This window comes from Anomaloglossus baeobatrachus (assembly GCF_048569485.1).
Source record: "Anomaloglossus baeobatrachus isolate aAnoBae1 chromosome 9 unlocalized genomic scaffold, aAnoBae1.hap1 SUPER_9_unloc_5, whole genome shotgun sequence".
Taxonomy (NCBI): Eukaryota; Metazoa; Chordata; class Amphibia; order Anura; family Aromobatidae; genus Anomaloglossus; species Anomaloglossus baeobatrachus.
The window spans coordinates 148,986-170,887 of NW_027441823.1; the positions used below are offsets into that span (position 1 = coordinate 148,986).

At 46.5% G+C, this 21,902-nt stretch overlaps 16 non-coding genes and 1 pseudogene across 16 annotated transcripts; all 17 read right to left on the minus strand.

Annotated features, from left to right (window-relative positions):
* Window positions 1–563: 563 nt before the first annotated feature.
* Window positions 564–754, minus strand: LOC142259858 (U2 spliceosomal RNA). The gene has a single exon (XR_012728210.1). It is a non-coding gene; the product is annotated as a U2 spliceosomal RNA (small nuclear RNA).
* A 1,117-nt stretch (window positions 755–1,871) lies between these two features.
* Window positions 1,872–2,062, minus strand: LOC142259788 (U2 spliceosomal RNA). The gene has a single exon (XR_012728146.1). It is a non-coding gene; the product is annotated as a U2 spliceosomal RNA (small nuclear RNA).
* A 1,117-nt stretch (window positions 2,063–3,179) lies between these two features.
* LOC142259859 (U2 spliceosomal RNA) lies at window positions 3,180–3,370 on the minus strand. The gene has a single exon (XR_012728211.1). It is a non-coding gene; the product is annotated as a U2 spliceosomal RNA (small nuclear RNA).
* A 1,117-nt stretch (window positions 3,371–4,487) lies between these two features.
* Window positions 4,488–4,678, minus strand: LOC142259860 (U2 spliceosomal RNA). The gene has a single exon (XR_012728212.1). It is a non-coding gene; the product is annotated as a U2 spliceosomal RNA (small nuclear RNA).
* Window positions 4,679–5,795: 1,117 nt separating this feature from the next.
* LOC142260311 (U2 spliceosomal RNA) lies at window positions 5,796–6,005 on the minus strand (annotated as a pseudogene).
* A 1,285-nt stretch (window positions 6,006–7,290) lies between these two features.
* On the minus strand, window positions 7,291–7,481 carry LOC142259861 (U2 spliceosomal RNA). Its single transcript, XR_012728213.1, has one exon. It is a non-coding gene; the product is annotated as a U2 spliceosomal RNA (small nuclear RNA).
* Window positions 7,482–8,598: 1,117 nt separating this feature from the next.
* Window positions 8,599–8,789, minus strand: LOC142259862 (U2 spliceosomal RNA). Its single transcript, XR_012728214.1, has one exon. It is a non-coding gene; the product is annotated as a U2 spliceosomal RNA (small nuclear RNA).
* A 1,117-nt stretch (window positions 8,790–9,906) lies between these two features.
* Window positions 9,907–10,097, minus strand: LOC142259864 (U2 spliceosomal RNA). The gene has a single exon (XR_012728215.1). It is a non-coding gene; the product is annotated as a U2 spliceosomal RNA (small nuclear RNA).
* Window positions 10,098–11,214: 1,117 nt separating this feature from the next.
* LOC142259865 (U2 spliceosomal RNA) lies at window positions 11,215–11,405 on the minus strand. Its single transcript, XR_012728216.1, has one exon. It is a non-coding gene; the product is annotated as a U2 spliceosomal RNA (small nuclear RNA).
* Window positions 11,406–12,522: 1,117 nt separating this feature from the next.
* Window positions 12,523–12,713, minus strand: LOC142259866 (U2 spliceosomal RNA). Its single transcript, XR_012728217.1, has one exon. It is a non-coding gene; the product is annotated as a U2 spliceosomal RNA (small nuclear RNA).
* A 1,117-nt stretch (window positions 12,714–13,830) lies between these two features.
* Window positions 13,831–14,021, minus strand: LOC142259868 (U2 spliceosomal RNA). Its single transcript, XR_012728219.1, has one exon. It is a non-coding gene; the product is annotated as a U2 spliceosomal RNA (small nuclear RNA).
* Window positions 14,022–15,138: 1,117 nt separating this feature from the next.
* Window positions 15,139–15,329, minus strand: LOC142259869 (U2 spliceosomal RNA). Its single transcript, XR_012728220.1, has one exon. It is a non-coding gene; the product is annotated as a U2 spliceosomal RNA (small nuclear RNA).
* A 1,117-nt stretch (window positions 15,330–16,446) lies between these two features.
* On the minus strand, window positions 16,447–16,637 carry LOC142259870 (U2 spliceosomal RNA). Its single transcript, XR_012728221.1, has one exon. It is a non-coding gene; the product is annotated as a U2 spliceosomal RNA (small nuclear RNA).
* A 1,127-nt stretch (window positions 16,638–17,764) lies between these two features.
* On the minus strand, window positions 17,765–17,955 carry LOC142259871 (U2 spliceosomal RNA). Its single transcript, XR_012728222.1, has one exon. It is a non-coding gene; the product is annotated as a U2 spliceosomal RNA (small nuclear RNA).
* A 1,117-nt stretch (window positions 17,956–19,072) lies between these two features.
* LOC142259872 (U2 spliceosomal RNA) lies at window positions 19,073–19,263 on the minus strand. The gene has a single exon (XR_012728223.1). It is a non-coding gene; the product is annotated as a U2 spliceosomal RNA (small nuclear RNA).
* Window positions 19,264–20,380: 1,117 nt separating this feature from the next.
* Window positions 20,381–20,571, minus strand: LOC142259873 (U2 spliceosomal RNA). The gene has a single exon (XR_012728224.1). It is a non-coding gene; the product is annotated as a U2 spliceosomal RNA (small nuclear RNA).
* A 1,117-nt stretch (window positions 20,572–21,688) lies between these two features.
* Window positions 21,689–21,879, minus strand: LOC142259875 (U2 spliceosomal RNA). The gene has a single exon (XR_012728225.1). It is a non-coding gene; the product is annotated as a U2 spliceosomal RNA (small nuclear RNA).
* Between the last annotated feature and the right edge of the window lie 23 nt (window positions 21,880–21,902).

A 21,902-nucleotide genomic window follows, 5' to 3' on the forward strand; every position in this document is an offset into this window, starting at 1 on the left:
CATCGGGGGGCATTGTGACAAGCCGCCAGTGTTCCGTCTCTTCATGTTGTGCACTGTTCAAACCGAAAATACATCAACAGGCAGGCTACAGAAAAGCTTACTAACAAAGGTTAGAGAGGGGCTTTCTCAGAGGGCTTTTTACAGTTTGTCTATTCCCAATTAGCCGGTTTAGTATACTTAATGAAAGTACTAATTCTTTCATAGGCCGCCCATTCTTAGTATTTGACGTTCAGGTAACAACAGGTAACTTTATTTGGAGTGGAAGCAGAGAGATAACACCAGATGCCAATTGTAGATCCTCTCACACCTGTGGTCACTGCAGCATCTGACTCCACTTTGTCCAAAAGGGATCTATTCCATTCAATTACACATGATCTAGATTAGACTGACAACAAGATACTGCACGGGACATAGCAGAGTTGGTGAAGTTGAGTGGTGATGAGTTTGCTATTTGGATGAATAAAGCAAGTAAAAAGTGTGTTAGATAAAAATTCATTTCAATTCGCTAATCGGGCTAATATGAATCAGGTGAATCGAGTTCTGCTTTTGGAAACTGGGTTAAGAAGGGGTGCACCGTTCCTGGAGGTACTGCAATACCAGGTCAATGCGTGGAGTGGACAGAGCAAGCTCTTTTTCCATCTCCCTGTTCTAAAAATCCATTTAATATATGGTCCCCAGATAGGGGACGTATCAGATATTAAACTGATAAGAACAGATACTACACTTGATCTTAGCCAAAAGGCCGAGAAGCGATAACCAGAATTGGTTTGGGCCTCGAGTGGCACCCTGGCCTATGCCGGACACATCTTAGGGAGAGAGAGCGAGAGGGAGACAAACCCACGCCTACACAAGACATTTTGTCACCCAAGCCAACCCTTGAAAAGGCTGCTTTGCAGAGCAAAAACAAGAAGAATGGTGCGTTTTGCAGCCGCCGCCCACTGCAATGAATCTGAATAACTCCTCCTTTAGGGCGCAAGCAACTCCCCTCCCCCTTGCAGTCTTTCCAATTCACGATACAAAAAGACGGACAGGACAGGTTGCCTGACTTTCCGTCACTGCCACCCTTTGCCATCCTTACCCGTAGAAAGCCCTTTCATCATCCCCAAACCCTAATCTTTTCCCTTTCCTTCCCAGCCCCCAAACCCTGCCCTCTGTACCTTTCTCACCACCCGCTTCCCTTCTCCTGTCATCCCCCTACCACCCGGGAAAAAAAGAGATTGCCCCCTCCTTCCACTAGCCCACCCTCCCACCCAAAGAACAACTTCTTCTGCGCAGCTTGTTTTCTAGGCAGCAGCGCTATTGTGATGTCATCGGGGGGCATTGTGACAAGCCGCCAGTGTTCCGTCTCTTCATGTTGTGCACTGTTCAAACCGAAAATACATCAACAGGCAGGCTACAGAAAAGCTTACTAACAAAGGTTAGAGAGGGGCTTTCTCAGAGGGCTTTTTACAGTTTGTCTATTCCCAATTAGCCGGTTTAGTATACTTAATGAAAGTACTAATTCTTTCATAGGCCGCCCATTCTTAGTATTTGACGTTCAGGTAACAACAGGTAACTTTATTTGGAGTGGAAGCAGAGAGATAACACCAGATGCCAATTGTAGATCCTCTCACACCTGTGGTCACTGCAGCATCTGACTCCACTTTGTCCAAAAGGGATCTATTCCATTCAATTACACATGATCTAGATTAGACTGACAACAAGATACTGCACGGGACATAGCAGAGTTGGTGAAGTTGAGTGGTGATGAGTTTGCTATTTGGATGAATAAAGCAAGTAAAAAGTGTGTTAGATAAAAATTCATTTCAATTCGCTAATCGGGCTAATATGAATCAGGTGAATCGAGTTCTGCTTTTGGAAACTGGGTTAAGAAGGGGTGCACCGTTCCTGGAGGTACTGCAATACCAGGTCAATGCGTGGAGTGGACAGAGCAAGCTCTTTTTCCATCTCCCTGTTCTAAAAATCCATTTAATATATGGTCCCCAGATAGGGGACATATCAGATATTAAACTGATAAGAACAGATACTACACTTGATCTTAGCCAAAAGGCCGAGAAGCGATAACCAGAATTGGTTTGGGCCTCGAGTGGCACCCTGGCCTATGCCGGACACATCTTAGGGAGAGAGAGCGAGAGGGAGACAAACCCACGCCTACACAAGACATTTTGTCACCCAAGCCAACCCTTGAAAAGGCTGCTTTGCAGAGCAAAAACAAGAAGAATGGTGCGTTTTGCAGCCGCCGCCCACTGCAATGAATCTGAATAACTCCTCCTTTAGGGCGCAAGCAACTCCCCTCCCCCTTGCAGTCTTTCCAATTCACGATACAAAAAGACGGACAGGACAGGTTGCCTGACTTTCCGTCACTGCCACCCTTTGCCATCCTTACCCGTAGAAAGCCCTTTCATCATCCCCAAACCCTAATCTTTTCCCTTTCCTTCCCAGCCCCCAAACCCTGCCCTCTGTACCTTTCTCACCACCCGCTTCCCTTCTCCTGTCATCCCCCTACCACCCGGGAAAAAAAGAGATTGCCCCCTCCTTCCACTAGCCCACCCTCCCACCCAAAGAACAACTTCTTCTGCGCAGCTTGTTTTCTAGGCAGCAGCGCTATTGTGATGTCATCGGGGGGCATTGTGACAAGCCGCCAGTGTTCCGTCTCTTCATGTTGTGCACTGTTCAAACCGAAAATACATCAACAGGCAGGCTACAGAAAAGCTTACTAACAAAGGTTAGAGAGGGGCTTTCTCAGAGGGCTTTTTACAGTTTGTCTATTCCCAATTAGCCGGTTTAGTATACTTAATGAAAGTACTAATTCTTTCATAGGCCGCCCATTCTTAGTATTTGACGTTCAGGTAACAACAGGTAACTTTATTTGGAGTGGAAGCAGAGAGATAACACCAGATGCCAATTGTAGATCCTCTCACACCTGTGGTCACTGCAGCATCTGACTCCACTTTGTCCAAAAGGGATCTATTCCATTCAATTACACATGATCTAGATTAGACTGACAACAAGATACTGCACGGGACATAGCAGAGTTGGTGAAGTTGAGTGGTGATGAGTTTGCTATTTGGATGAATAAAGCAAGTAAAAAGTGTGTTAGATAAAAATTCATTTCAATTCGCTAATCGGGCTAATATGAATCAGGTGAATCGAGTTCTGCTTTTGGAAACTGGGTTAAGAAGGGGTGCACCGTTCCTGGAGGTACTGCAATACCAGGTCAATGCGTGGAGTGGACAGAGCAAGCTCTTTTTCCATCTCCCTGTTCTAAAAATCCATTTAATATATGGTCCCCAGATAGGGGACGTATCAGATATTAAACTGATAAGAACAGATACTACACTTGATCTTAGCCAAAAGGCCGAGAAGCGATAACCAGAATTGGTTTGGGCCTCGAGTGGCACCCTGGCCTATGCCGGACACATCTTAGGGAGAGAGAGCGAGAGGGAGACAAACCCACGCCTACACAAGACATTTTGTCACCCAAGCCAACCCTTGAAAAGGCTGCTTTGCAGAGCAAAAACAAGAAGAATGGTGCGTTTTGCAGCCGCCGCCCACTGCAATGAATCTGAATAACTCCTCCTTTAGGGCGCAAGCAACTCCCCTCCCCCTTGCAGTCTTTCCAATTCACGATACAAAAAGACGGACAGGACAGGTTGCCTGACTTTCCGTCACTGCCACCCTTTGCCATCCTTACCCGTAGAAAGCCCTTTCATCATCCCCAAACCCTAATCTTTTCCCTTTCCTTCCCAGCCCCCAAACCCTGCCCTCTGTACCTTTCTCACCACCCGCTTCCCTTCTCCTGTCATCCCCCTACCACCCGGGAAAAAAAGAGATTGCCCCCTCCTTCCACTAGCCCACCCTCCCACCCAAAGAACAACTTCTTCTGCGCAGCTTGTTTTCTAGGCAGCAGCGCTATTGTGATGTCATCGGGGGGCATTGTGACAAGCCGCCAGTGTTCCGTCTCTTCATGTTGTGCACTGTTCAAACCGAAAATACATCAACAGGCAGGCTACAGAAAAGCTTACTAACAAAGGTTAGAGAGGGGCTTTCTCAGAGGGCTTTTTACAGTTTGTCTATTCCCAATTAGCCGGTTTAGTATACTTAATGAAAGTACTAATTCTTTCATAGGCCGCCCATTCTTAGTATTTGACGTTCAGGTAACAACAGGTAACTTTATTTGGAGTGGAAGCAGAGAGATAACACCAGATGCCAATTGTAGATCCTCTCACACCTGTGGTCACTGCAGCATCTGACTCCACTTTGTCCAAAAGGGATCTATTCCATTCAATTACACATGATCTAGATTAGACTGACAACAAGATACTGCACGGGACATAGCAGAGTTGGTGAAGTTGAGTGGTGATGAGTTTGCTATTTGGATGAATAAAGCAAGTAAAAAGTGTGTTAGATAAAAATTCATTTCAATTCGCTAATCGGGCTAATATGAATCAGGTGAATCGAGTTCTGCTTTTGGAAACTGGGTTAAGAAGGGGTGCACCGTTCCTGGAGGTACTGCAATACCAGGTCAATGCGTGGAGTGGACAGAGCAAGCTCTTTTTCCATCTCCCTGTTCTAAAAATCCATTTAATATATGGTCCCCAGATAGGGGACGTATCAGATATTAAACTGATAAGAACAGATACTACACTTGATCTTAGCCAAAAGGCCGAGAAGCGATAACCAGAATTGGTTTGGGCCTCGAGTGGCACCCTGGCCTATGCCGGACACATCTTAGGGAGAGAGAGCGAGAGGGAGACAAACCCACGCCTACACAAGACATTTTGTCACCCAAGCCAACCCTTGAAAAGGCTGCTTTGCAGAGCAAAAACAAGAAGAATGGTGCGTTTTGCAGCCGCCGCCCACTGCAATGAATCTGAATAACTCCTCCTTTAGGGCGCAAGCAACTCCCCTCCCCCTTGCAGTCTTTCCAATTCACGATACAAAAAGACGGACAGGACAGGTTGCCTGACTTTCCGTCACTGCCACCCTTTGCCATCCTTACCCGTAGAAAGCCCTTTCATCATCCCCAAACCCTAATCTTTTCCCTTTCCTTCCCAGCCCCCAAACCCTGCCCTCTGTACCTTTCTCACCACCCGCTTCCCTTCTCCTGTCATCCCCCTACCACCCGGGAAAAAAAGAGATTGCCCCCTCCTTCCACTAGCCCACCCTCCCACCCAAAGAACAACTTCTTCTGCGCAGCTTGTTTTCTAGGCAGCAGCGCTATTGTGATGTCATCGGGGGGCATTGTGACAAGCCGCCAGTGTTCCGTCTCTTCATGTTGTGCACTGTTCAAACCGAAAATACATCAACAGGCAGGCTACAGAAAAGCTTACTAACAAAGGTTAGAGAGGGGCTTTCTCAGAGGGCTTTTTACAGTTTGTCTATTCCCAATTAGCCGGTTTAGTATACTTAATGAAAGTACTAATTCTTTCATAGGCCGCCCATTCTTAGTATTTGACGTTCAGGTAACAACAGGTAACTTTATTTGGAGTGGAAGCAGAGAGATAACACCAGATGCCAATTGTAGATCCTCTCACACCTGTGGTCACTGCAGCATCTGACTCCACTTTGTCCAAAAGGGATCTATTCCATTCAATTACACATGATCTAGATTAGACTGACAACAAGATACTGCACGGGACATAGCAGAGTTGGTGAAGTTGAGTGGTGATGAGTTTGCTATTTGGATGAATAAAGCAAGTAAAAAGTGTGTTAGATAAAAATTCATTTCAATTCGCTAATCGGGCTAATATGAATCAGGTGAATCGAGTTCTGCTTTTGGAAACTGGGTTAAGAAGGGGTGCACCGTTCCTGGAGGTACTGCAATACCAGGTCAATGCGTGGAGTGGACAGAGCAAGCTCTTTTTCCATCTCCCTGTTCTAAAAATCCATTTAATATATGGTCCCCAGATAGGGGACGTATCAGATATTAAACTGATAAGAACAGATTTTTTTTTTTTTTTTTTTTTTTTTTTGAAGGATGAGTTTGAAAATAATAAAGTGATCGCCTCACGTTGCCCAGGTAACTGTCCGGCACAAGAGGGCTATGACATCCTACGATGCACACTCCCCCAAGGCCAGCAGTTGTGCAATACCCTGGCACCTTTCAGCACCAACCAAGGTAGTACCCTCCCAAACTACACTTGATCTTAGCCAAAAGGCCGAGAAGCGATAACCAGAATTGGTTTGGGCCTCGAGTGGCACCCTGGCCTATGCCGGACACATCTTAGGGAGAGAGAGCGAGAGGGAGACAAACCCACGCCTACACAAGACATTTTGTCACCCAAGCCAACCCTTGAAAAGGCTGCTTTGCAGAGCAAAAACAAGAAGAATGGTGCGTTTTGCAGCCGCCGCCCACTGCAATGAATCTGAATAACTCCTCCTTTAGGGCGCAAGCAACTCCCCTCCCCCTTGCAGTCTTTCCAATTCACGATACAAAAAGACGGACAGGACAGGTTGCCTGACTTTCCGTCACTGCCACCCTTTGCCATCCTTACCCGTAGAAAGCCCTTTCATCATCCCCAAACCCTAATCTTTTCCCTTTCCTTCCCAGCCCCCAAACCCTGCCCTCTGTACCTTTCTCACCACCCGCTTCCCTTCTCCTGTCATCCCCCTACCACCCGGGAAAAAAAGAGATTGCCCCCTCCTTCCACTAGCCCACCCTCCCACCCAAAGAACAACTTCTTCTGCGCAGCTTGTTTTCTAGGCAGCAGCGCTATTGTGATGTCATCGGGGGGCATTGTGACAAGCCGCCAGTGTTCCGTCTCTTCATGTTGTGCACTGTTCAAACCGAAAATACATCAACAGGCAGGCTACAGAAAAGCTTACTAACAAAGGTTAGAGAGGGGCTTTCTCAGAGGGCTTTTTACAGTTTGTCTATTCCCAATTAGCCGGTTTAGTATACTTAATGAAAGTACTAATTCTTTCATAGGCCGCCCATTCTTAGTATTTGACGTTCAGGTAACAACAGGTAACTTTATTTGGAGTGGAAGCAGAGAGATAACACCAGATGCCAATTGTAGATCCTCTCACACCTGTGGTCACTGCAGCATCTGACTCCACTTTGTCCAAAAGGGATCTATTCCATTCAATTACACATGATCTAGATTAGACTGACAACAAGATACTGCACGGGACATAGCAGAGTTGGTGAAGTTGAGTGGTGATGAGTTTGCTATTTGGATGAATAAAGCAAGTAAAAAGTGTGTTAGATAAAAATTCATTTCAATTCGCTAATCGGGCTAATATGAATCAGGTGAATCGAGTTCTGCTTTTGGAAACTGGGTTAAGAAGGGGTGCACCGTTCCTGGAGGTACTGCAATACCAGGTCAATGCGTGGAGTGGACAGAGCAAGCTCTTTTTCCATCTCCCTGTTCTAAAAATCCATTTAATATATGGTCCCCAGATAGGGGACGTATCAGATATTAAACTGATAAGAACAGATACTACACTTGATCTTAGCCAAAAGGCCGAGAAGCGATAACCAGAATTGGTTTGGGCCTCGAGTGGCACCCTGGCCTATGCCGGACACATCTTAGGGAGAGAGAGCGAGAGGGAGACAAACCCACGCCTACACAAGACATTTTGTCACCCAAGCCAACCCTTGAAAAGGCTGCTTTGCAGAGCAAAAACAAGAAGAATGGTGCGTTTTGCAGCCGCCGCCCACTGCAATGAATCTGAATAACTCCTCCTTTAGGGCGCAAGCAACTCCCCTCCCCCTTGCAGTCTTTCCAATTCACGATACAAAAAGACGGACAGGACAGGTTGCCTGACTTTCCGTCACTGCCACCCTTTGCCATCCTTACCCGTAGAAAGCCCTTTCATCATCCCCAAACCCTAATCTTTTCCCTTTCCTTCCCAGCCCCCAAACCCTGCCCTCTGTACCTTTCTCACCACCCGCTTCCCTTCTCCTGTCATCCCCCTACCACCCGGGAAAAAAAGAGATTGCCCCCTCCTTCCACTAGCCCACCCTCCCACCCAAAGAACAACTTCTTCTGCGCAGCTTGTTTTCTAGGCAGCAGCGCTATTGTGATGTCATCGGGGGGCATTGTGACAAGCCGCCAGTGTTCCGTCTCTTCATGTTGTGCACTGTTCAAACCGAAAATACATCAACAGGCAGGCTACAGAAAAGCTTACTAACAAAGGTTAGAGAGGGGCTTTCTCAGAGGGCTTTTTACAGTTTGTCTATTCCCAATTAGCCGGTTTAGTATACTTAATGAAAGTACTAATTCTTTCATAGGCCGCCCATTCTTAGTATTTGACGTTCAGGTAACAACAGGTAACTTTATTTGGAGTGGAAGCAGAGAGATAACACCAGATGCCAATTGTAGATCCTCTCACACCTGTGGTCACTGCAGCATCTGACTCCACTTTGTCCAAAAGGGATCTATTCCATTCAATTACACATGATCTAGATTAGACTGACAACAAGATACTGCACGGGACATAGCAGAGTTGGTGAAGTTGAGTGGTGATGAGTTTGCTATTTGGATGAATAAAGCAAGTAAAAAGTGTGTTAGATAAAAATTCATTTCAATTCGCTAATCGGGCTAATATGAATCAGGTGAATCGAGTTCTGCTTTTGGAAACTGGGTTAAGAAGGGGTGCACCGTTCCTGGAGGTACTGCAATACCAGGTCAATGCGTGGAGTGGACAGAGCAAGCTCTTTTTCCATCTCCCTGTTCTAAAAATCCATTTAATATATGGTCCCCAGATAGGGGACGTATCAGATATTAAACTGATAAGAACAGATACTACACTTGATCTTAGCCAAAAGGCCGAGAAGCGATAACCAGAATTGGTTTGGGCCTCGAGTGGCACCCTGGCCTATGCCGGACACATCTTAGGGAGAGAGAGCGAGAGGGAGACAAACCCACGCCTACACAAGACATTTTGTCACCCAAGCCAACCCTTGAAAAGGCTGCTTTGCAGAGCAAAAACAAGAAGAATGGTGCGTTTTGCAGCCGCCGCCCACTGCAATGAATCTGAATAACTCCTCCTTTAGGGCGCAAGCAACTCCCCTCCCCCTTGCAGTCTTTCCAATTCACGATACAAAAAGACGGACAGGACAGGTTGCCTGACTTTCCGTCACTGCCACCCTTTGCCATCCTTACCCGTAGAAAGCCCTTTCATCATCCCCAAACCCTAATCTTTTCCCTTTCCTTCCCAGCCCCCAAACCCTGCCCTCTGTACCTTTCTCACCACCCGCTTCCCTTCTCCTGTCATCCCCCTACCACCCGGGAAAAAAAGAGATTGCCCCCTCCTTCCACTAGCCCACCCTCCCACCCAAAGAACAACTTCTTCTGCGCAGCTTGTTTTCTAGGCAGCAGCGCTATTGTGATGTCATCGGGGGGCATTGTGACAAGCCGCCAGTGTTCCGTCTCTTCATGTTGTGCACTGTTCAAACCGAAAATACATCAACAGGCAGGCTACAGAAAAGCTTACTAACAAAGGTTAGAGAGGGGCTTTCTCAGAGGGCTTTTTACAGTTTGTCTATTCCCAATTAGCCGGTTTAGTATACTTAATGAAAGTACTAATTCTTTCATAGGCCGCCCATTCTTAGTATTTGACGTTCAGGTAACAACAGGTAACTTTATTTGGAGTGGAAGCAGAGAGATAACACCAGATGCCAATTGTAGATCCTCTCACACCTGTGGTCACTGCAGCATCTGACTCCACTTTGTCCAAAAGGGATCTATTCCATTCAATTACACATGATCTAGATTAGACTGACAACAAGATACTGCACGGGACATAGCAGAGTTGGTGAAGTTGAGTGGTGATGAGTTTGCTATTTGGATGAATAAAGCAAGTAAAAAGTGTGTTAGATAAAAATTCATTTCAATTCGCTAATCGGGCTAATATGAATCAGGTGAATCGAGTTCTGCTTTTGGAAACTGGGTTAAGAAGGGGTGCACCGTTCCTGGAGGTACTGCAATACCAGGTCAATGCGTGGAGTGGACAGAGCAAGCTCTTTTTCCATCTCCCTGTTCTAAAAATCCATTTAATATATGGTCCCCAGATAGGGGACGTATCAGATATTAAACTGATAAGAACAGATACTACACTTGATCTTAGCCAAAAGGCCGAGAAGCGATAACCAGAATTGGTTTGGGCCTCGAGTGGCACCCTGGCCTATGCCGGACACATCTTAGGGAGAGAGAGCGAGAGGGAGACAAACCCACGCCTACACAAGACATTTTGTCACCCAAGCCAACCCTTGAAAAGGCTGCTTTGCAGAGCAAAAACAAGAAGAATGGTGCGTTTTGCAGCCGCCGCCCACTGCAATGAATCTGAATAACTCCTCCTTTAGGGCGCAAGCAACTCCCCTCCCCCTTGCAGTCTTTCCAATTCACGATACAAAAAGACGGACAGGACAGGTTGCCTGACTTTCCGTCACTGCCACCCTTTGCCATCCTTACCCGTAGAAAGCCCTTTCATCATCCCCAAACCCTAATCTTTTCCCTTTCCTTCCCAGCCCCCAAACCCTGCCCTCTGTACCTTTCTCACCACCCGCTTCCCTTCTCCTGTCATCCCCCTACCACCCGGGAAAAAAAGAGATTGCCCCCTCCTTCCACTAGCCCACCCTCCCACCCAAAGAACAACTTCTTCTGCGCAGCTTGTTTTCTAGGCAGCAGCGCTATTGTGATGTCATCGGGGGGCATTGTGACAAGCCGCCAGTGTTCCGTCTCTTCATGTTGTGCACTGTTCAAACCGAAAATACATCAACAGGCAGGCTACAGAAAAGCTTACTAACAAAGGTTAGAGAGGGGCTTTCTCAGAGGGCTTTTTACAGTTTGTCTATTCCCAATTAGCCGGTTTAGTATACTTAATGAAAGTACTAATTCTTTCATAGGCCGCCCATTCTTAGTATTTGACGTTCAGGTAACAACAGGTAACTTTATTTGGAGTGGAAGCAGAGAGATAACACCAGATGCCAATTGTAGATCCTCTCACACCTGTGGTCACTGCAGCATCTGACTCCACTTTGTCCAAAAGGGATCTATTCCATTCAATTACACATGATCTAGATTAGACTGACAACAAGATACTGCACGGGACATAGCAGAGTTGGTGAAGTTGAGTGGTGATGAGTTTGCTATTTGGATGAATAAAGCAAGTAAAAAGTGTGTTAGATAAAAATTCATTTCAATTCGCTAATCGGGCTAATATGAATCAGGTGAATCGAGTTCTGCTTTTGGAAACTGGGTTAAGAAGGGGTGCACCGTTCCTGGAGGTACTGCAATACCAGGTCAATGCGTGGAGTGGACAGAGCAAGCTCTTTTTCCATCTCCCTGTTCTAAAAATCCATTTAATATATGGTCCCCAGATAGGGGACGTATCAGATATTAAACTGATAAGAACAGATACTACACTTGATCTTAGCCAAAAGGCCGAGAAGCGATAACCAGAATTGGTTTGGGCCTCGAGTGGCACCCTGGCCTATGCCGGACACATCTTAGGGAGAGAGAGCGAGAGGGAGACAAACCCACGCCTACACAAGACATTTTGTCACCCAAGCCAACCCTTGAAAAGGCTGCTTTGCAGAGCAAAAACAAGAAGAATGGTGCGTTTTGCAGCCGCCGCCCACTGCAATGAATCTGAATAACTCCTCCTTTAGGGCGCAAGCAACTCCCCTCCCCCTTGCAGTCTTTCCAATTCACGATACAAAAAGACGGACAGGACAGGTTGCCTGACTTTCCGTCACTGCCACCCTTTGCCATCCTTACCCGTAGAAAGCCCTTTCATCATCCCCAAACCCTAATCTTTTCCCTTTCCTTCCCAGCCCCCAAACCCTGCCCTCTGTACCTTTCTCACCACCCGCTTCCCTTCTCCTGTCATCCCCCTACCACCCGGGAAAAAAAGAGATTGCCCCCTCCTTCCACTAGCCCACCCTCCCACCCAAAGAACAACTTCTTCTGCGCAGCTTGTTTTCTAGGCAGCAGCGCTATTGTGATGTCATCGGGGGGCATTGTGACAAGCCGCCAGTGTTCCGTCTCTTCATGTTGTGCACTGTTCAAACCGAAAATACATCAACAGGCAGGCTACAGAAAAGCTTACTAACAAAGGTTAGAGAGGGGCTTTCTCAGAGGGCTTTTTACAGTTTGTCTATTCCCAATTAGCCGGTTTAGTATACTTAATGAAAGTACTAATTCTTTCATAGGCCGCCCATTCTTAGTATTTGACGTTCAGGTAACAACAGGTAACTTTATTTGGAGTGGAAGCAGAGAGATAACACCAGATGCCAATTGTAGATCCTCTCACACCTGTGGTCACTGCAGCATCTGACTCCACTTTGTCCAAAAGGGATCTATTCCATTCAATTACACATGATCTAGATTAGACTGACAACAAGATACTGCACGGGACATAGCAGAGTTGGTGAAGTTGAGTGGTGATGAGTTTGCTATTTGGATGAATAAAGCAAGTAAAAAGTGTGTTAGATAAAAATTCATTTCAATTCGCTAATCGGGCTAATATGAATCAGGTGAATCGAGTTCTGCTTTTGGAAACTGGGTTAAGAAGGGGTGCACCGTTCCTGGAGGTACTGCAATACCAGGTCAATGCGTGGAGTGGACAGAGCAAGCTCTTTTTCCATCTCCCTGTTCTAAAAATCCATTTAATATATGGTCCCCAGATAGGGGACGTATCAGATATTAAACTGATAAGAACAGATACTACACTTGATCTTAGCCAAAAGGCCGAGAAGCGATAACCAGAATTGGTTTGGGCCTCGAGTGGCACCCTGGCCTATGCCGGACACATCTTAGGGAGAGAGAGCGAGAGGGAGACAAACCCACGCCTACACAAGACATTTTGTCACCCAAGCCAACCCTTGAAAAGGCTGCTTTGCAGAGCAAAAACAAGAAGAATGGTGCGTTTTGCAGCCGCCGCCCACTGCAATGAATCTGAATAACTCCTCCTTTAGGGCGCAAGCAACTCCCCTCCCCCTTGCAGTCTTTCCAATTCACGATACAAAAAGACGGACAGGACAGGTTGCCTGACTTTCCGTCACTGCCACCCTTTGCCATCCTTACCCGTAGAAAGCCCTTTCATCATCCCCAAACCCTAATCTTTTCCCTTTCCTTCCCAGCCCCCAAACCCTGCCCTCTGTACCTTTCTCACCACCCGCTTCCCTTCTCCTGTCATCCCCCTACCACCCGGGAAAAAAAGAGATTGCCCCCTCCTTCCACTAGCCCACCCTCCCACCCAAAGAACAACTTCTTCTGCGCAGCTTGTTTTCTAGGCAGCAGCGCTATTGTGATGTCATCGGGGGGCATTGTGACAAGCCGCCAGTGTTCCGTCTCTTCATGTTGTGCACTGTTCAAACCGAAAATACATCAACAGGCAGGCTACAGAAAAGCTTACTAACAAAGGTTAGAGAGGGGCTTTCTCAGAGGGCTTTTTACAGTTTGTCTATTCCCAATTAGCCGGTTTAGTATACTTAATGAAAGTACTAATTCTTTCATAGGCCGCCCATTCTTAGTATTTGACGTTCAGGTAACAACAGGTAACTTTATTTGGAGTGGAAGCAGAGAGATAACACCAGATGCCAATTGTAGATCCTCTCACACCTGTGGTCACTGCAGCATCTGACTCCACTTTGTCCAAAAGGGATCTATTCCATTCAATTACACATGATCTAGATTAGACTGACAACAAGATACTGCACGGGACATAGCAGAGTTGGTGAAGTTGAGTGGTGATGAGTTTGCTATTTGGATGAATAAAGCAAGTAAAAAGTGTGTTAGATAAAAATTCATTTCAATTCGCTAATCGGGCTAATATGAATCAGGTGAATCGAGTTCTGCTTTTGGAAACTGGGTTAAGAAGGGGTGCACCGTTCCTGGAGGTACTGCAATACCAGGTCAATGCGTGGAGTGGACAGAGCAAGCTCTTTTTCCATCTCCCTGTTCTAAAAATCCATTTAATATATGGTCCCCAGATAGGGGACGTATCAGATATTAAACTGATAAGAACAGATACTACACTTGATCTTAGCCAAAAGGCCGAGAAGCGATAACCAGAATTGGTTTGGGCCTCGAGTGGCACCCTGGCCTATGCCGGACACATCTTAGGGAGAGAGAGCGAGAGGGAGACAAACCCACGCCTACACAAGACATTTTGTCACCCAAGCCAACCCTTGAAAAGGCTGCTTTGCAGAGCAAAAACAAGAAGAATGGTGCGTTTTGCAGCCGCCGCCCACTGCAATGAATCTGAATAACTCCTCCTTTAGGGCGCAAGCAACTCCCCTCCCCCTTGCAGTCTTTCCAATTCACGATACAAAAAGACGGACAGGACAGGTTGCCTGACTTTCCGTCACTGCCACCCTTTGCCATCCTTACCCGTAGAAAGCCCTTTCATCATCCCCAAACCCTAATCTTTTCCCTTTCCTTCCCAGCCCCCAAACCCTGCCCTCTGTACCTTTCTCACCACCCGCTTCCCTTCTCCTGTCATCCCCCTACCACCCGGGAAAAAAAGAGATTGCCCCCTCCTTCCACTAGCCCACCCTCCCACCCAAAGAACAACTTCTTCTGCGCAGCTTGTTTTCTAGGCAGCAGCGCTATTGTGATGTCATCGGGGGGCATTGTGACAAGCCGCCAGTGTTCCGTCTCTTCATGTTGTGCACTGTTCAAACCGAAAATACATCAACAGGCAGGCTACAGAAAAGCTTACTAACAAAGGTTAGAGAGGGGCTTTCTCAGAGGGCTTTTTACAGTTTGTCTATTCCCAATTAGCCGGTTTAGTATACTTAATGAAAGTACTAATTCTTTCATAGGCCGCCCATTCTTAGTATTTGACGTTCAGGTAACAACAGGTAACTTTATTTGGAGTGGAAGCAGAGAGATAACACCAGATGCCAATTGTAGATCCTCTCACACCTGTGGTCACTGCAGCATCTGACTCCACTTTGTCCAAAAGGGATCTATTCCATTCAATTACACATGATCTAGATTAGACTGACAACAAGATACTGCACGGGACATAGCAGAGTTGGTGAAGTTGAGTGGTGATGAGTTTGCTATTTGGATGAATAAAGCAAGTAAAAAGTGTGTTAGATAAAAATTCATTTCAATTCGCTAATCGGGCTAATATGAATCAGGTGAATCGAGTTCTGCTTTTGGAAACTGGGTTAAGAAGGGGTGCACCGTTCCTGGAGGTACTGCAATACCAGGTCAATGCGTGGAGTGGACAGAGCAAGCTCTTTTTCCATCTCCCTGTTCTAAAAATCCATTTAATATATGGTCCCCAGATAGGGGACGTATCAGATATTAAACTGATAAGAACAGATACTACACTTGATCTTAGCCAAAAGGCCGAGAAGCGATAACCAGAATTGGTTTGGGCCTCGAGTGGCACCCTGGCCTATGCCGGACACATCTTAGGGAGAGAGAGCGAGAGGGAGACAAACCCACGCCTACACAAGACATTTTGTCACCCAAGCCAACCCTTGAAAAGGCTGCTTTGCAGAGCAAAAACAAGAAGAATGGTGCGTTTTGCAGCCGCCGCCCACTGCAATGAATCTGAATAACTCCTCCTTTAGGGCGCAAGCAACTCCCCTCCCCCTTGCAGTCTTTCCAATTCACGATACAAAAAGACGGACAGGACAGGTTGCCTGACTTTCCGTCACTGCCACCCTTTGCCATCCTTACCCGTAGAAAGCCCTTTCATCATCCCCAAACCCTAATCTTTTCCCTTTCCTTCCCAGCCCCCAAACCCTGCCCTCTGTACCTTTCTCACCACCCGCTTCCCTTCTCCTGTCATCCCCCTACCACCCGGGAAAAAAAGAGATTGCCCCCTCCTTCCACTAGCCCACCCTCCCACCCAAAGAACAACTTCTTCTGCGCAGCTTGTTTTCTAGGCAGCAGCGCTATTGTGATGTCATCGGGGGGCATTGTGACAAGCCGCCAGTGTTCCGTCTCTTCATGTTGTGCACTGTTCAAACCGAAAATACATCAACAGGCAGGCTACAGAAAAGCTTACTAACAAAGGTTAGAGAGGGGCTTTCTCAGAGGGCTTTTTACAGTTTGTCTATTCCCAATTAGCCGGTTTAGTATACTTAATGAAAGTACTAATTCTTTCATAGGCCGCCCATTCTTAGTATTTGATGTTCAGGTAACAACAGGTAACTTTATTTGGAGTGGAAGCAGAGAGATAACACCAGATGCCAATTGTAGATCCTCTCACACCTGTGGTCACTGCAGCATCTGACTCCACTTTGTCCAAAAGGGATCTATTCCATTCAATTACACATGATCTAGATTAGACTGACAACAAGATACTGCACGGGACATAGCAGAGTTGGTGAAGTTGAGTGGTGATGAGTTTGCTATTTGGATGAATAAAGCAAGTAAAAAGTGTGTTAGATAAAAATTCATTTCAATTCGCTAATCGGGCTAATATGAATCAGGTGAATCGAGTTCTGCTTTTGGAAACTGGGTTAAGAAGGGGTGCACCGTTCCTGGAGGTACTGCAATACCAGGTCAATGCGTGGAGTGGACAGAGCAAGCTCTTTTTCCATCTCCCTGTTCTAAAAATCCATTTAATATATGGTCCCCAGATAGGGGACGTATCAGATATTAAACTGATAAGAACAGATACTACACTTGATCTTAGCCAAAAGGCCGAGAAGCGATAACCAGAATTGGTTTGGGCCTCGAGTGGCACCCTGGCCTATGCCGGACACATCTTAGGGAGAGAGAGCGAGAGGGAGACAAACCGAGACAAACCCACGCCTACACAAGACATTTTGTCACCCAAGCCAACCCTTGAAAAGGCTGCTTTGCAGAGCAAAAACAAGAAGAATGGTGCGTTTTGCAGCCGCCGCCCACTGCAATGAATCTGAATAACTCCTCCTTTAGGGCGCAAGCAACTCCCCTCCCCCTTGCAGTCTTTCCAATTCACGATACAAAAAGACGGACAGGACAGGTTGCCTGACTTTCCGTCACTGCCACCCTTTGCCATCCTTACCCGTAGAAAGCCCTTTCATCATCCCCAAACCCTAATCTTTTCCCTTTCCTTCCCAGCCCCCAAACCCTGCCCTCTGTACCTTTCTCACCACCCGCTTCCCTTCTCCTGTCATCCCCCTACCACCCGGGAAAAAAAGAGATTGCCCCCTCCTTCCACTAGCCCACCCTCCCACCCAAAGAACAACTTCTTCTGCGCAGCTTGTTTTCTAGGCAGCAGCGCTATTGTGATGTCATCGGGGGGCATTGTGACAAGCCGCCAGTGTTCCGTCTCTTCATGTTGTGCACTGTTCAAACCGAAAATACATCAACAGGCAGGCTACAGAAAAGCTTACTAACAAAGGTTAGAGAGGGGCTTTCTCAGAGGGCTTTTTACAGTTTGTCTATTCCCAATTAGCCGGTTTAGTATACTTAATGAAAGTACTAATTCTTTCATAGGCCGCCCATTCTTAGTATTTGACGTTCAGGTAACAACAGGTAACTTTATTTGGAGTGGAAGCAGAGAGATAACACCAGATGCCAATTGTAGATCCTCTCACACCTGTGGTCACTGCAGCATCTGACTCCACTTTGTCCAAAAGGGATCTATTCCATTCAATTACACATGATCTAGATTAGACTGACAACAAGATACTGCACGGGACATAGCAGAGTTGGTGAAGTTGAGTGGTGATGAGTTTGCTATTTGGATGAATAAAGCAAGTAAAAAGTGTGTTAGATAAAAATTCATTTCAATTCGCTAATCGGGCTAATATGAATCAGGTGAATCGAGTTCTGCTTTTGGAAACTGGGTTAAGAAGGGGTGCACCGTTCCTGGAGGTACTGCAATACCAGGTCAATGCGTGGAGTGGACAGAGCAAGCTCTTTTTCCATCTCCCTGTTCTAAAAATCCATTTAATATATGGTCCCCAGATAGGGGACGTATCAGATATTAAACTGATAAGAACAGATACTACACTTGATCTTAGCCAAAAGGCCGAGAAGCGATAACCAGAATTGGTTTGGGCCTCGAGTGGCACCCTGGCCTATGCCGGACACATCTTAGGGAGAGAGAGCGAGAGGGAGACAAACCCACGCCTACACAAGACATTTTGTCACCCAAGCCAACCCTTGAAAAGGCTGCTTTGCAGAGCAAAAACAAGAAGAATGGTGCGTTTTGCAGCCGCCGCCCACTGCAATGAATCTGAATAACTCCTCCTTTAGGGCGCAAGCAACTCCCCTCCCCCTTGCAGTCTTTCCAATTCACGATACAAAAAGACGGACAGGACAGGTTGCCTGACTTTCCGTCACTGCCACCCTTTGCCATCCTTACCCGTAGAAAGCCCTTTCATCATCCCCAAACCCTAATCTTTTCCCTTTCCTTCCCAGCCCCCAAACCCTGCCCTCTGTACCTTTCTCACCACCCGCTTCCCTTCTCCTGTCATCCCCCTACCACCCGGGAAAAAAAGAGATTGCCCCCTCCTTCCACTAGCCCACCCTCCCACCCAAAGAACAACTTCTTCTGCGCAGCTTGTTTTCTAGGCAGCAGCGCTATTGTGATGTCATCGGGGGGCATTGTGACAAGCCGCCAGTGTTCCGTCTCTTCATGTTGTGCACTGTTCAAACCGAAAATACATCAACAGGCAGGCTACAGAAAAGCTTACTAACAAAGGTTAGAGAGGGGCTTTCTCAGAGGGCTTTTTACAGTTTGTCTATTCCCAATTAGCCGGTTTAGTATACTTAATGAAAGTACTAATTCTTTCATAGGCCGCCCATTCTTAGTATTTGACGTTCAGGTAACAACAGGTAACTTTATTTGGAGTGGAAGCAGAGAGATAACACCAGATGCCAATTGTAGATCCTCTCACACCTGTGGTCACTGCAGCATCTGACTCCACTTTGTCCAAAAGGGATCTATTCCATTCAATTACACATGATCTAGATTAGACTGACAACAAGATACTGCACGGGACATAGCAGAGTTGGTGAAGTTGAGTGGTGATGAGTTTGCTATTTGGATGAATAAAGCAAGTAAAAAGTGTGTTAGATAAAAATTCATTTCAATTCGCTAATCGGGCTAATATGAATCAGGTGAATCGAGTTCTGCTTTTGGAAACTGGGTTAAGAAGGGGTGCACCGTTCCTGGAGGTACTGCAATACCAGGTCAATGCGTGGAGTGGACAGAGCAAGCTCTTTTTCCATCTCCCTGTTCTAAAAATCCATTTAATATATGGTCCCCAGATAGGGGACGTATCAGATATTAAACTGATAAGAACAGATACTACACTTGATCTTAGCCAAAAGGCCGAGAAGCGATAACCAGAATTGGTTTGGGCCTCGAGTGGCACCCTGGCCTATGCCGGACACATCTTAGGGAGAGAGAGCGAGAGGGAGACAAACCCACGCCTACACAAGACATTTTGTCACCCAAGCCAACCCTTGAAAAGGCTGCTTTGCAGAGCAAAAACAAGAAGAATGGTGCGTTTTGCAGCCGCCGCCCACTGCAATGAATCTGAATAACTCCTCCTTTAGGGCGCAAGCAACTCCCCTCCCCCTTGCAGTCTTTCCAATTCACGATACAAAAAGACGGACAGGACAGGTTGCCTGACTTTCCGTCACTGCCACCCTTTGCCATCCTTACCCGTAGAAAGCCCTTTCATCATCCCCAAACCCTAATCTTTTCCCTTTCCTTCCCAGCCCCCAAACCCTGCCCTCTGTACCTTTCTCACCACCCGCTTCCCTTCTCCTGTCATCCCCCTACCACCCGGGAAAAAAAGAGATTGCCCCCTCCTTCCACTAGCCCACCCTCCCACCCAAAGAACAACTTCTTCTGCGCAGCTTGTTTTCTAGGCAGCAGCGCTATTGTGATGTCATCGGGGGGCATTGTGACAAGCCGCCAGTGTTCCGTCTCTTCATGTTGTGCACTGTTCAAACCGAAAATACATCAACAGGCAGGCTACAGAAAAGCTTACTAACAAAGGTTAGAGAGGGGCTTTCTCAGAGGGCTTTTTACAGTTTGTCTATTCCCAATTAGCCGGTTTAGTATACTTAATGAAAGTACTAATTCTTTCATAGGCCGCCCATTCTTAGTATTTGACGTTCAGGTAACAACAGGTAACTTTATTTGGAGTGGAAGCAGAGAGATAACACCAGATGCCAATTGTAGATCCTCTCACACCTGTGCTCACTGCAGCATCTGACTCCACTTTGTCCAAAAGGGATCTATTCCATTCAATTACACATGATCTAGATTAGACTGACAACAAGATACTGCACGGGACATAGCAGAGTTGGTGAAGTTGAGTGGTGATGAGTTTGCTATTTGGATGAATAAAGCAAGTAAAAAGTGTGTTAGATAAAAATTCATTTCAATTCGCTAATCGGGCTAATATGAATCAGGTGAATCGAGTTCTGCTTTTGGAAACTGGGTTAAGAAGGGGTGCACCGTTCCTGGAGGTACTGCAATACCAGGTCAATGCGTGGAGTGGACAGAGCAAGCTCTTTTTCCATCTCCCTGTTCTAAAAATCCATTTAATATATGGTCCCCAGATAGGGGACGTATCAGATATTAAACTGATAAGAACAGATACTACACTTGATCTTAGCCAAAAGGCCGAGAAGCGATAACCAGAATTGGTTTGGGCCTCGAGTGGCACCCTGGCCTATGCCGGACACATCTTAGGGAGAGAGAGCGAGAGGGAGACAAACCCACGCCTACACAAGACATTTTGTCACCCAAGCCAACCCTTGAAAAGGCTGCTTTGCAGAGCAAAAACAAGAAGAATGGTGCGTTTTGCAGCCGCCGCCCACTGCAATGAATCTGAATAACTCCTCCTTTAGGGCGCAAGCAACTCCCCTCCCCCTTGCAGTCTTTCCAATTCACGATACAAAAAGACGGACAGGACAGGTTGCCTGACTTTCCGTCACTGCCACCCTTTGCCATCCTTACCCGTAGAAAGCCCTTTCATCATCCCCAAACCCTAATCTTTTCCCTTTCCTTCCCAGCCCCCAAACCCTGCCCTCTGTACCTTTCTCACCACCCGCTTCCCTTCTCCTGTCATCCCCCTACCACCCGGGAAAAAAAGAGATTGCCCCCTCCTTCCACTAGCCCACCCTCCCACCCAAAGAACAACTTCTTCTGCGCAGCTTGTTTTCTAGGCAGCAGCGCTATTGTGATGTCATCGGGGGGCATTGTGACAAGCCGCCAGTGTTCCGTCTCTTCATGTTGTGCACTGTTCAAACCGAAAATACATCAACAGGCAGGCTACAGAAAAGCTTACTAACAAAGGTTAGAGAGGGGCTTTCTCAGAGGGCTTTTTACAGTTTGTCTATTCCCAATTAGCCGGTTTAGTATACTTAATGAAAGTACTAATTCTTTCATAGGCCGCCCATTCTTAGTATTTGACGTTCAGGTAACAACAGGTAACTTTATTTGGAGTGGAAGCAGAGAGATAACACCAGATGCCAATTGTAGATCCTCTCACACCTGTGGTCACTGCAGCATCTGACTCCACTTTGTCCAAAAGGGATCTATTCCATTCAATTACACATGATCTAGATTAGACTGACAACAAGATACTGCACGGGACATAGCAGAGTTGGTGAAGTTGAGTGGTGATGAGTTTGCTATTTGGATGAATAAAGCAAGTAAAAAGTGTGTTAGATAAAAATTCATTTCAATTCGCTAATCGGGCTAATATGAATCAGGTGAATCGAGTTCTGCTTTTGGAAACTGGGTTAAGAAGGGGTGCACCGTTCCTGGAGGTACTGCAATACCAGGTCAATGCGTGGAGTGGACAGAGCAAGCTCTTTTTCCATCTCCCTGTTCTAAAAATCCATTTAATATATGGTCCCCAGATAGGGGACGTATCAGATATTAAACTGATAAGAACAGATACTACACTTGATCTTAGCCAAAAGGCCGAGAAGCGATAACCAGAATTGGTTTGGGCCTCG